This window comes from Takifugu rubripes, chromosome 12 (genome assembly GCF_901000725.2).
Source record: "Takifugu rubripes chromosome 12, fTakRub1.2, whole genome shotgun sequence".
NCBI lineage: Eukaryota > Metazoa > Chordata > Actinopteri > Tetraodontiformes > Tetraodontidae > Takifugu > Takifugu rubripes.
The window spans coordinates 10,360,489-10,374,093 of record NC_042296.1 but is presented as its reverse complement, the minus strand read 5'-3'; the positions used below and the strand labels follow the sequence as shown (position 1 = coordinate 10,374,093).

Below are 13,605 nucleotides of genomic sequence, written 5' to 3'. Positions count from 1 at the left end.
AACCTGTGAAACTACAATGTTTAAACCTTCGTGAGACAGATTTTAGTCCAGCTGGATTCTTACTGTTCCTGCTTTGAGTCTTGTGAGCTTTGTTCACAACAAACACATAATCACAATTCGAGCGTAAAAAATAAAGATGGCGGGGGGAGGTACATTTTATTTTAGCCTGCGGTGAGGAGAAGAAGCTTTCAACCCTTCAACGCCACTTTCAGCCTGCGCAGTCACTTTGTGAGAGGAAATGACAAATGTCACTGAAACCCACCTGCCAGCTGAGCCCTCATCCTATTATAAGTAACATGGACACAGACCCAGAGGTCGCTGAGGTGGGGGGTGTATTTGTGGACACAGGACAATTTGTCACACCTCTGATAGGTGGGTGATTGCAACCAACAGCAAGCAGGCAGTCGGTGTCACCAGGGAAACAAAAGGATGCAAGGAAAACCTGTAAAGGAGAAGCAATCATATTGGCTAATGGCACAAAGCTCATACGAGACAGCATGTTTATGGGTAATATCCAGCCAATCACCTCTTTGGGACCGTGTGCGTGCTGAAGCAGCCTCATCAGGACTTCAGCATCATCCTGCCAAATATTCAGATGCAGTCATTCTCACATTACAGCCCAATTTTGTCTGATGTGTGAGAAACAAAGTCATTTCAAACTCGTTTGTGATTAAACTGGGTTTCCTTGTTCTGTCTGAGGGCCAGTGGAAGTTTATTCCATCCCAGCTTTACATGCATTCATGTGCAGGAATACATTGTGATCACAGCTGCAGAGAACATCCTGTTTGCTAAACCATCACACAACTGGAGGAAATGCTTAAAATAAAGAGGCAATACTCTCTGCTCGCGCTCCGGCTCTGCCTTATAAACAGGAGCTGAGGGAAATGAACCCGCCAGAAGGCACGATGACAGTTATTTAACATCAAACAGCACGACAGCGAAAATCCAAACTAGGATTGTGTCTTCTGCCGTAAACGCGTGAATATTTTACGTGTCTCACCTGCTCCAGATACAATTTGTGTTCAGAATGGCTCCACTATTCATGAACTAAATGCACTGATGGAAATGCGAGCTGGAAATCGAGGACCTGAGCAATAACTGCACTATTATTGACTATTTGATGGAAAAGAGGAAATTTCTCCTTCCATTCTGTGGACTGCTACCTCTTTAAATAACTAGAAGAAATGGCTCTATTTTTCAGTTTTATTGGGATCTGTTCCATCTTCCTCTGCTCATATGGGTCTGATGTCAGAAGGGAAAATCCAACTATCTTCTCTCAGAGTTTCAAGGCGTTCCAGGAGTTGATGGGATGTGTAATCCCCTCAGCATCCCCAGTGTCTGCCTCAGGGTGTGCTGGGTGGGAGGTTCATCCCCAGAAAGACATCTTGGCGGCAGCCATGATGCCTGGACCACCTCAGCATGCTCCTCCTCTTCTCTCAGCTTGACTCTGATGTTTGACTCTGGTCTCTCTGAGAATGACCTCACCCACTCGGGGGAAACATCTCAGCTGGTGCCATTTGTGGTCGTGTTCTTTCCGTCACTTCCTATAAACAGCCATGACCACGAGGGGATGGAAACGGACCACTTTATTCCACATCTTCCCTTTTATTGTCATGACAGAACATCCCATCTCTGCAGAAACATCGTCTCTCTCTTGTTTTTTCCTCCTCTCCTTTGTTAACAAGCACCAGAGATACTTGAACTCCTCTACTTGAGGAAGCAAACCTCCTCTGGAGTGGACTGACCCTTTTCCGGAGTGATGCTGATCTTCATCAGCCACTTCACCCTCTTTAACAATCAACTCCAACAGGAGCTGAAGGTCGCTGGTGTCAATCGAAAAATGTCATCAGCAAAACCAGGATCAGACTCCAACCTGAGACCCTCTGCTCCCCTGGCTGCACCTACAATTTGTGTCCATAAGGATCTTGAAAAGAATAGAAACAAAATAGGACATTTTTTGAGAATTAATTGAGCTGAGTTATATTTTAATTATGCATATCCAGTCAATTATGGATAGATTTCTGATCACCAAACATGTACAAGTATTTTAGAAATGCAGAATCGGACCTAAATTTGTGACATTACAGTTACAATTTCTAACATTTACTTTTTTATTTAGCTATCTGATGTAACAGACTGCTCTGCTTTGTTCTCGGGCCGTTTGTGTGTGTCCTATTTTTAGTTTCTTCAGATCAGGTGCCTGATTTGGTTCATATAAAATACCCTGGAGTCACTTTCATGGTAATTTTATGTCATTATCCATCTCCATTGAGAAGCACCTTTGGTCCACAGTCTAATCAGGACTTCCTGCACGAGTCTTCTCGTGGTTTCACACCTGCCGTGAATCATCTGTTAAGACTTAAGAAGGCATCTGTAAATTGAGCACTGACAATGATTAATAAACTCCTTGAGGATTTGTGCTGTAGGCAGGAGATAATTCTGTGTTTACCTGTTTGATTACTCCTCCTTCATTATGAAGAAACCGGCCACAGCTGTTCAGGAAATGGAACGGATGTCAGTAATTATTACTGAGCCCTCGAAAAAGGAGCCTTGAGCAACTTCGAATCTAAAACAATTAACACCAGAGTCTCGTGATATTCGCAATATCCATATTCATTTCAGTCAGTCACCTCTGGATTACCTGTCAATTATCGCTGCTATTGTTAGCGTCAGGGTTCATATGACTGTGACAGGACCTTCGCAGGCACTAGGCCTGAGCAAACACTTTGATATGTAAAGCCCTACAATATAATACACACTGACCTCACACTTGAAAGAAAAGAAATGAGAGGAGGATATGAATAAAGGACGGAGCCATGCTAGATCAACAAAGTGAGTCCCTGTAAGCTCCTTGGTCCTTTAAGTGATGCTGAAATGAATACGACTCTATGAATGTGCCACGTAATCAGCTTATCCCTGGACCTTACTTTGGGCCTCACTTATGCAACACTCACACAATCTGAGGGCCTTTCATTTCATTTAGCAGGCAGAGAGAGAGAGAGGGAGAGAGACTGATGGACCACATCCACTGCCTGGCTCACCACAGCTGGCCCCATCTCTAATCACCCAGCTGCTGTGTGTGTGTGTGTGTGTGTGTGTGTGTGTGTGTGTGTGTGTGTGTGTGTGTGTGTGTGTGTGTGTGTGTGTGTGTGTGTGTGTGTGTGTGTGTGTGTGTGTACACATGTGTGTACATCCTCTTTCATCACTGTGTTTACATGATGTATGAGATTTGTTTTCTAGTAGCCTAACTACAACTGGATTTTATATATATATATATATATATGAATCTAAATTGCACAACTAAGAGTTGGACGAACACACTCTGATATTGTTGTTGGAAGCAGAATTAGCAGGACATGTAAACACCGTAATAAGACCCACTTGGCTTGATGGCCATGCACGTGCTCATTAGCATAATGGTGTAATGGAAGATGAAGGAGAAAAGCAGATGAAGGAAAAACAAGGACAGTGCTGAGTGTGTGGGCCCAAAATTGTAACATTGTGTGTGTGTGTGTGTGTGTGTGTGTGTGTGTGTGTGTGTGTGTGTGTGTGTGTGTGGTGTCAGGTCACATTCACCACTCACGCTCCCAGTTTGTTTTTAGCTCACTATTTTGTTCATTTTCCATTACAGCCAGAGTAAAATACCTGAGAGGCTGACAGAAACTGCAGTGGGTCATTCATTACTGTACATGATGCAACATCTAAGCGATCGCTTGTGACATTGCCCAGGTGGGATTTTAAGGACCAAGGACTCTTGAATACTGCTTTAATACTCAACAGTCCACCGCCTGTAGACACCTGAAGTAACACATGTCTAACATACAGTATGAGCAATCAATGCATGCGTGCTCTCATTAATCTGTCCAGCTGTACACTCTTTAACCAACAGTCAGTTCATCTCTTTCTTTTTCATTTAATGTAAATATAGTAATGACATTTGGCTGCTGTAGATGTCTTCTTAAACCTGCCCACACTTCCTCAGTTCCGACAGGAACACTCACTGTAATACATGTGTAATGTCAGACTGAGTTATTAATAACAAGGGTTATATTTGGCCCACGGGCCACCACAGCTCCACCGTCTATTTCTACCCTTATTAACAGGTATATGTATTTGAATATGAGAGTGAAGTCCCCAGAGCTCAGAGGCGAACTTGATTTCTAGGAAACGTGGGCAGTGAGAGGCATTGGCTCTTCATCAAACTCCGATCAGTTCCCCCTTTGACACCGACGTCAAAAGACCACAGTCTGTAAAATAGAAATAATCGCACAGAATTTCTGGTGACAAGCTTCATTAGCCTTGAATTGGCCGGGTGGGAAGGGGAAGGGGGGGGGGGGGGGGGGGGGGGAAGGGGGGTCAACCCGAAGCCGGATCAGATACGGACTCATTAGAAAGCGCATCCATGTGACATAACACATGTCACAGATCTGCTGCGCCTGCTCTGCCTGTCACGCAGCAGCGATTAAAACATACCAACAGTGCACAGAACCAGCCTGCGTGTGCGCTTGCACGATCTATATTTACCTTGATTCATGTGTAAACCATCCTTGTATACAGTCTCTATGGCACGTTTGAAGCATTTTCGGTAACCCAGTTATAAGAACGCAGCTGTAATTGCTGAGCTATGAACATATTTCATGTAAACTGGCTCCAGGTGACACTTCATTTTGTACAGGCACCTGCAGCAGATGTGTTAACATGCACAGATTGAGACAGTGCTGATAGAGTTCATGTGAAATTTGCCTTATTTGAACCATTATCTCATCCTCCACACGAGTGTGTCCGAAGAACACACTGGCAGCAGCTGGATTGGGTGTCAGACAAAAGATGAGAGCTTAACTAGGCTCTGCCTGATGTGCAGCCCAGACAAGGAGGATTTCAAGTGTTGCCTCACCCATGTCTTTTGGGTGGAGGATAAACAAAGGAAGCTCTCTGAGCTGCTCATTTTTATACGAGACCTGGCTCTCCATGTGGGCTCTCACATCTAGTTAATGCGGTTAGTGAGCGAACATCCTGCCGTGAGGAGTGTGACCCTGCCGGGTCATCAACACCAGATGAAAGGTAAAAGGGCATCAGAGATGTGAGCTGTGTTTGCATGCAAACATGTTAAAGGTTGTGTTTATTTGAGACAGCAGTGCACCTTTGACTCATTTCAGCCTCATGAGGAGTCTGAGTTGGAACACTCCAGCGCTGAATCATGTTTTGGGTCACAGCTGGGAATAATGACACATCATCTTTCACTCAAGATGGCTCTCAACATCATTTGTGTTATTTTTGGTTACAAGGTTAAAAATCTCTCGATGAGAGTGACGATGAACTTTGTCCTATAAATGAGCACAGATCAGATAATCTAGTGTTGAATACGCACTTTCATATGTTGAGTACCTGGATGTAAAATAATGCAAATGAGCAAACAAGTCAAACAAGGCAGAAGATATATGCAGCTTGACAGTAGTGTGTATTACAGTATTTTAGTGTAAACGATCAGCAGTGAATGTGTCTGTGTGAATGTAAGCTGATCTTTGGCCCGGCGAGCTGTGCACCCGGTTACGTTGGAGGACACGGTCAATAGTTCAAAGGCTGAAAGTGGATTTCTTCCAAATGAAGATTTTCTCCAACAACTCTTTGGTGAATTTCACAGTTTTTTGAAAGACTGTGTCAACTAAGAGAGCCAATGCTGTTGGAGGTATATTGGAGTGCTTCTACCCTCACGAGGCAACTCAACAAAAGAGGAATATGCAGAAAAAAAACATCTAAAACTTTCAAAGACCAAAGGTAAATAACCTGTTCTCCTCTCTGAATCGCAGGACTATGGCAGTCACAGACAATGTGCTCAGATTGGGTTGTACTCATTGTCCCGCTTCACTCATCGTCAATCCATGATGCCGAAGGGGCGGCAAAGCTGAAGGTTCTTCTTCCAAATTTAGTCCTCACCCAACGCAAGACATAGCAACTGCTTGTTTTTGGAATCAAGCCTTAAAAAGCCTTTTAAATGAGGTCCAGCGCACTCAAAGAATTTCAATTTACAACTCACAAAGGTCAGTTGGACGACAACGGTCGGAGACACATCTCAGTGGCCAATGAAAGACAGTAGTCAAGGACTGGAGACGTTTGGATGACGTACTCTAATAAACCACGTCCCCACAGTCGAGAATGGGCAAGAAGGACAATAATTCCGTTCTGACCCTGAGAGAGAAGCAGGTTCTATTTCTAACAAAGAACCTGAACTTTAACAGCTGAAATTTAAGGACCAATTTTCTATATGGGCTTAAAATAAAAGCTCCTCATTTAAGAGCGAACCAAAGTACTTTTTTCCAAATGCTAAAACACAATTTTGCCAACTTGCTTTTATCAAAACACAAATCGACACTCAAAGTTCAAAACACCCTCAAAATGAAGCACCGCAACCGAAACCACATTCAGCTTTATCACAATCAAACAATTTTTATCCATTTTATCCATATTTTTAATCAATATTTATTAACCAATCAAGTCATATGCAGGTAACAGGAAAAGAAAATTGTACAAACAATATACAGAAAAAGAGGCAAGACAAATAATGATACAACATGTTGCTGCACAGCTGCATCTGGCCACAAGATCTCGTCCACATCACAGGCGAGTTCTGCCCTGGGGGGGGGGATCCTATAGACAAGACCAGATCATCTAAAGGCAGCTTGTAAAAACGCTAAAGCCTGAATGAGTGAGGTTAAACAGCAATAAATAATAGCGTCCAAGTACTAAACCTTGAGGCACCCCTTTGGTTACGTCCAGAAAAGAAAAGGTAGTGTCAGCCACGTGAACACATTGTGTTGTGCTCTGATAGGTGGTTAGCATATTTAATTATGTTTTTGATAAATCAATAAAAAGAGGTTTGTGTTGGTGTCATCACCATTAGCAACAAGTGTGAACAGTTTGGAGAGGTTGTGTGTAAGTGTCTTTCACGGCTGCCCCCTGCGGCTCCCATCATGCACCACACGTGCGTCACGGTGAAAAGAGCGTGTTAAGCGTTTTGCTATAAGGCTAAATGAGATCTGCAGACTGTCTCCAACGGGGTGAAAATGAGTAATGATTTTGGCAAAGGGGTGATCAGTCCCTTAAATGCATTCAGGTGACTGAACATTTGGTTCAGAGGACAGAGTTTGGTGTTTGAACAATTCATAAAGACGGTGAACATTCATCAAGTAGTTGACTCCAGCCAATATGTCTAGTTTGGCTTAGTTTCCCATTCATAAACTCTCTTTTTGGACTATTATTAATTTTATTTATTTATTTTTTTAACAATAATTATTATTATAGTACTGGCCTTTTGATACTGGGACATGGATTTCATCCACATTCCATTTATTGAAGGATGTTTCCTGCAGCTGTATGGAACAGCCGTTTCTATTGTGACCGTAAAAATAATAAGAATGTGGTGACATGATGGTAAAGAAATTATACACCGCATTATTTAATATGCAGCCTTCTCGTTTAATATACAGCTCAGTCACTGAAATGAGAAAATATCGACCTGGTCTCTTTAAATCAGTTACTGACAGCCGAAACGTGGAAAAAGCTTTTCAGAAACCAGAGCCTGCAGAAACCCTGAGCAGGACCCGGCTCACGTGGTCAGGATTGTGGTGGCAGCCGGAATATGATCATATAAATTCATCCAAACCCAAAAGGTGATATTTTTTCAAACAAATTTGCGTACGAACACCACGGCTCGTTATGAGCACCATTATCTGAAATGAACTTGGTTATACAGCCTCCAATTCATAAAAGTCTAAAAGGCTAATTTGGTGCTAATGGGCCACTGTCTGTTTTTATAAGCGCTTGAGGGCTCCCCAGTAGAACTTTACAAGGGAGCGGTTTCTCTCCGAGAAAGGCAATTTTCTCCAAGAAGGCTGTAGTTAGATGTAGAGAGGGGGAGTGCGGGTGATTTAGCGTTATGGTTCATGGTGGAGTCCATGTCCATACGCAACAATTTTCGCTATTCAGAACTAAATAAAAATGCGATGGTGAGCAAATATAGAATTTGGGGTTCAGCCACAACAGTAGACCTCAGGCCCAAAGAACTGTCAGACATGCAAAACGTCCTGCGTCAGTCAAGCTAGCAAAGCTAATGTGTTAAACTGGAGCATGATGGGAGTGATTTATTACCTATAACGCGCTAGTAGCAGAATCCCGCCGCTAAGTACGACATTATCCAACTTTTCTACCTCCGACAAAGTGAAAAGTAGTTGCTTCAATTCATTTTTTTTTTTTTTTTTTTTTTTAGGTCAACTAAAACATCTCTGCCTCAACTAAACTAGAGTATCAAATTGTGCTTCTTGAAAAAATTATTAAAATAGAAAGAATTTGAAAATAATGACAGCTTGATTGAAATGCATCCAAGAGTACCTGAACTTTGATGGATCCATGAGCAGGTAGGCACAACAGAGCAATGTAGGATTATCTGATCACAAGAAATGAAAAAGAGGGGAAAAAAACTACAGAGCTGAAGTAGAAGGTGAAAAGATGATTCATATTCAAACTCCCACTCTTTCCCACTCTGCAAATATGATTTACCGCTGCTAGTTATCACCAGCTGCAGGTAATAAGAGAACTGGGTGGATCAGAAATGTATTATCCTGAGCAGGAGGGTACTTTGGACCTGAAAACACAGACAGAGTCATTAACGTGCATGTGCACTGCATAACTTATAAACGAAACAGCGGCGGAGAAGCCAGGAGTCCATCCGACACTCGTTTCTCTTCTTTATGAAACATGTCATCGAGCACAACAACCGCTGCTTGTCACTGTAATTGTGAGGAAGCGGAAATATTAGGAAACCAGATGAGACGGCAAATGAGCACAGTCCCGACGACCCTCAGAATCAGTCTTTTGTCAACGAGAAGAGCTCAACATCTATATTTTTGTGCATCTAAAAGGTGTAGAAAGTCAATAATATACTGGATGTCAGCGGGTTCCTAATGGTTCTCTACAGAGCTCGGGATTAAAACAGTTATTCACCTCAGCGAGTGTGAAAAGTCAACCTCTCCGTGCAAAAGATCAAGGCTGGACTCTGACATTAATCAGGGTTTAATTCAAACGGGTTCAGATTCAGTCTCAGGTTGGAACTCAGCAGAGCTGCACACCAGGATTCAAATGGAGCTGATCACAGGCTGAATTCCCACCTGAAATTCAAAGAAGATTGGAGACGAGCCAAAAAGCTGCCGTGCAATAAAAGAGAAGCACAGCAGATGTTTTCTGTTCAGAGACTACTTTTCTCTTCTATTGGCTTTTTTGAACCTTTTTTTGCCTTTGAAAATGTAGCTTAAGGCTCAATGATCTTTATCGGAGATGATTCAGGCTGTAAGCCAGCACATTTACACCTATATACGTACAGGCAGTATCCTCCTTGGCCCCATGAAAACTGGAAGTGAACAACAAACACACCCAGTATGAGCTCATTTCTGTGGGAGGACGTAAAACTGATGTATGCATTGGATAGAAACATGAGTTTGGGACGGAACTGGAGCACAGAGCCTGAAGATCACGTCCTCTGTTTGGACAGGAAAGGGTGCCTGACCTTCCCTGTCACAATAATCGTCAATCTCTCCTCTAATGTAAAGCTCAAAAGCCCAATGTGAGCTCTTCAGGATGCAAACAAAGGAGCGACGAGCGTCAACAGCTGCCAGAGACTGCGTACAGCTCTGCAGCCATATGATTAAAGCCCTTTTCAGTCAGACAACCATTCAACTCTGAAAACAAATGTATGGCTTGGCTTTGACTCACGAGTCTACACATGTCAGCTGTGTGTGTGTGTGTGGGGGGGGGGATGGTGTTTGAGCATGTTTGAGCATGTGTTGGTCCCTGTCATCACTGAAGGGGGCCATTGTTCTGCCTGCAGGTACATCGGTGGCCCTCCACTGCTTCAACACTGTGAGGAGAGTAAATATTACGTATGAGCGGCGGTGAACTGCGGTTTCGGGAGTCGTCGCCGCCGTGTGGAGTTGACTCTCAGAGTCAGCAGCCTAAAACCAGAAATGAATGTAAGGATTCCATAAATTGGGAGTGATGTTACATTTTCTTGACCACGGAGGCCGGGTCCACCCCTGGATGGGTCGCCGCTTCATCAGATGTGAACATTTGTGGGTTTGGCACCTTGCTCAAGGGCACCTCGGCAGTGCGCTGAAGGCGTTGGTAGTAGGGGACGGGGCCTAAGCTGAGAAAGTCTCCACTGCTCAGCACGGTCCCCCATCAGACTGAGCCCACACAAGTCCAGCACTGATCACAGCTCATTTCCTGTATCAGAGCCAAAACAGCTTGGCCTCTATGAGCCGAGTGTTGCTCAGCTTCGTTGATCCCTCCTGGTTTGACAGAACTAATTCCTGCAGCTGATATATATTGATATTGATATTGACTGATTCTGATTAAGCCGTTTCTACATTTCTGTCCTCTGCAAATGACCCACAAAAAAGTCCAGCAAAGTCTTTGCAATGACACCACACCTGAAGGGTGTTACCAGGCCGGGGCTGGATTAGATCTAGAATCTAGATCTAATGCAGCGTTCTGGTGGAAGAGCAAAATCAACTGTCTGGGAAGGTTGAAGAAAAGCATCACCTTATTTACCCACTTGTGTCATGATTGGAGATAATAGGAGTTTCAATAAGCTGAAGTTGTTGCTTAGATGAAGAAACACAAACAGTCTTACGCCTGCAATATTATTTGCTCACAGAAATCTGTGTGTCCAAAAAATTCCCCGACCGATATCAGGACCAGTCTCATATTTAGGAGCCTGAGGTTTGGGTTCAAACCTCCTTTAAAGATTCTTCCACAGTATAAGAAAAAAAACAAGTGTTGTGTTTGGGAACATAATAAAATGGACGGTAAGACTGAGCAGTTCAGTGGGGCAGACAGAGGTGAGCGGGAATCATCACGCCATCTTATTGTTGGCTTTCAGTCCATTAATCTCATTGGCCCAGCCATAAAAACAACGGCGGGATGAGAAGAGAACTAGAATCACACAGACAAAGTTTGCCAGCCTGAACACCCCCCCCAGGCACACACACACACACACACACACACACACACACACACACACACACACACACACACACACACACACACACACACCCTCCCCCCTTCCCCAGTCCCAGTTAAATTCATGCATGCCAGCCTCGGCCAAAACACACCCAACAGCACAAGCTAATGTGCCAAACTGCTGCCTGGAACAAAAAATAGATTTGAAAGAGGCAGAGTGATGCAGGACGGCGTCTGTTTAAGGACCAAACCCAAAAGTGGAGATCAGGTTTCAGGGGTGTGAACTCTGTGGTGCAGCTTCGAGCACTTCGGCCTCAATTATTCTGCCATCGCAACAGTTGAAACGCACGACATGTGCAGCATCAGAGCTTCAGGCAGATGTTGTAAACTCATATTTGACCTGAACAGTGAGTAGATCAGTCAGCTCTACGCTGGGGACAGGCCTGTTTCTGACAATCTGCTCCCACCAACCCCACCCCCATACACACACACACACACACACACACACACACACACACACACACTGCCCCGGGCTTCAAAGTGCTGAAGCTAATGGGATGCGACCACCATGCTTAGTTAGGTAGAGACATGATCCATGTCCTGATCAGAGAGGAGGACAGGAGGTGAAAGGAGGGTCGGTCATAGGAACAAGGAGAAGGAGGAGGTGAAGATCTCGCCTGGAACTGACGAAGACTAAAGGAAGAAAATCAAAAGGGAAAAGATGTGATGAGAACGTGAAGAGAAAGGGGACGACAGGCTGTCCTCGGAGAGGTGCTGGTCCTCTTCCCTCTCCGAGGATACGGAAGCTGTTCAATCACACCCAACTTCAAAGGCTCTTCATTAAAGCTCTGCCTGGAGATGGGAGCCCCCCCACTCCTCCTTCTGTCTTTCTTGCTCATCCTTCTTTTCTTCGCTGTCTCGCTCAGCCATTGAAAACAGCAGGTAGAGATGCTCGTGAAAGACTGAAGCGATGACAAAGGGACACAAAGCGAAAGATCAGCCATGCAGTCACCAGAAAAGTGTCTGCAAATAAGAAATGCTTTTTCCCCCCATCTGCATTCTTTTGTGGATGCTTCAGCTCAGCCGGTGATGTTGTCTCGCTCCTCTTCGTCACGGCTCGAGGATTTAGTCAGAGGCAGATGAAAAGCTGTTTACAGGCTTGAGAGAGGAATCAGAATAGAATCAGAGGTGGATGTTTCAGTGTTTGAACCCCATCATGACAGGTAGTCAGCTGTTGCGTGGAAACATTGTGTTCCAAAAAAAAAGTTCTCGACTTTTAACTTTATCCAGCAGCAACTCAATAAACTACTGGTTACAAGGACCATCACCTCTGACCACTCAACATGACTTGATGGTCCACAGCACCACCGGTGCCCCTCCTGTCAGCTCAGACCGGCAACAGGAGGCAAACATTCCCACAGACTCACCAACACTGGACTATTGGAGTCATTAACATGAAACATGAAAGCTTGGAGCCTTGGATTAACTGTTTGGGTTGATGCTGGTTGTTCCGTTTTCCCTACGGAAAGGGTAACTTGGTGTCCAAACTATAAGGATAATACTCTTTTCAATTTTTCCACTTTTGTTATTTTTATTTCCAAAGTGCGGTGAGCAGGTAATAAACCTGAAATCAGGAAATGCAAGGTTTCACTCATGCATTATAAGTACAACTTTCCAGTATTTACATACACATTGCATCATATTCAAATATCAAACATTAAATATCAGCAGCAAATGAAATCTTGAAACACATTAATAACATTCAAAGTAGCAAATCCCAAGCATTTATGTATGTCTCAAAGGCAAATCTGATATAGCACAGCAGTAGCCTACATGACAGCAGATGACAAAGCCAGCAGAAAAGTAAGTAACCCAATAAAACTCACCAAGCAGCTGGACACCAGGTAAGAATGTGGACAGGTAACCAATACAGCTGAAATCTCCCGCTTCCTTTTCAACCAGTCAGAAGGGTCACATGGGCACAAAGTGCAGACTACTTAAAGTGACAGTGCTCATTAAACTAGCCTACCTACCAAGGACGTATCGGCCTTTTAGTCAATGAAACCGTTTTATCCCTTAGAGAGAAATAATTAAAGAGAAATTAAAGAGAAGAATTAAAGAAATAATTAAGGAAAACTAAAGATGAAATAGGACAATTCCACAAAACACAACACTGGTAGTGTTCTGGTGGGGGGGGGTACGTTCTTGGCCACTTCCATCCCTTAATGACCACTGTGGACCATCTTCTGATGGCTACTTCCAGCAGGATAATGCACCATTTCAAAAAGCTCAGATCATCTCAAACTGGTCTCTGGAGCATGACAAAGAATTGACGGTACACCAGTGGCCTCCAGACTCACCAGATCTCAGTCCAGGTGATCATTCCTCAGACCTTTGTCTGTGTTCTTCATGTTTTTTCTTTGTCGTGGCTCTTCTATTTAAGGTTGACTGTGTGTGTGTATATATATAAAAACACACACCATTTTTATACTCTCCATCCAACAGTGTCTGTTACAATCAAAATTGTCTCTAGGAGCTTTATAGAGTCCCAGGGCCTGACCCCCAACAAGCAACACTGCAACACATGCTCATGTC

The 13,605-nt window shown here is 43.8% G+C and overlaps 1 long non-coding RNA gene across 1 annotated transcript; it reads right to left on the bottom strand.

The window, feature by feature from the left end:
- Positions 1-1,173: 1,173 nt before the first annotated feature.
- LOC105417189 (uncharacterized) lies at positions 1,174-13,174 on the bottom strand. Its single transcript, XR_964961.2, has 4 exons — positions 12,897-13,174; positions 2,450-2,492; positions 2,280-2,371; positions 1,174-1,924 (listed from the first exon to the last, which is right to left on the bottom strand). It is a non-coding gene; the product is annotated as an uncharacterized lncRNA (long non-coding RNA).
- Positions 13,175-13,605: the final 431 nt, after the last annotated feature.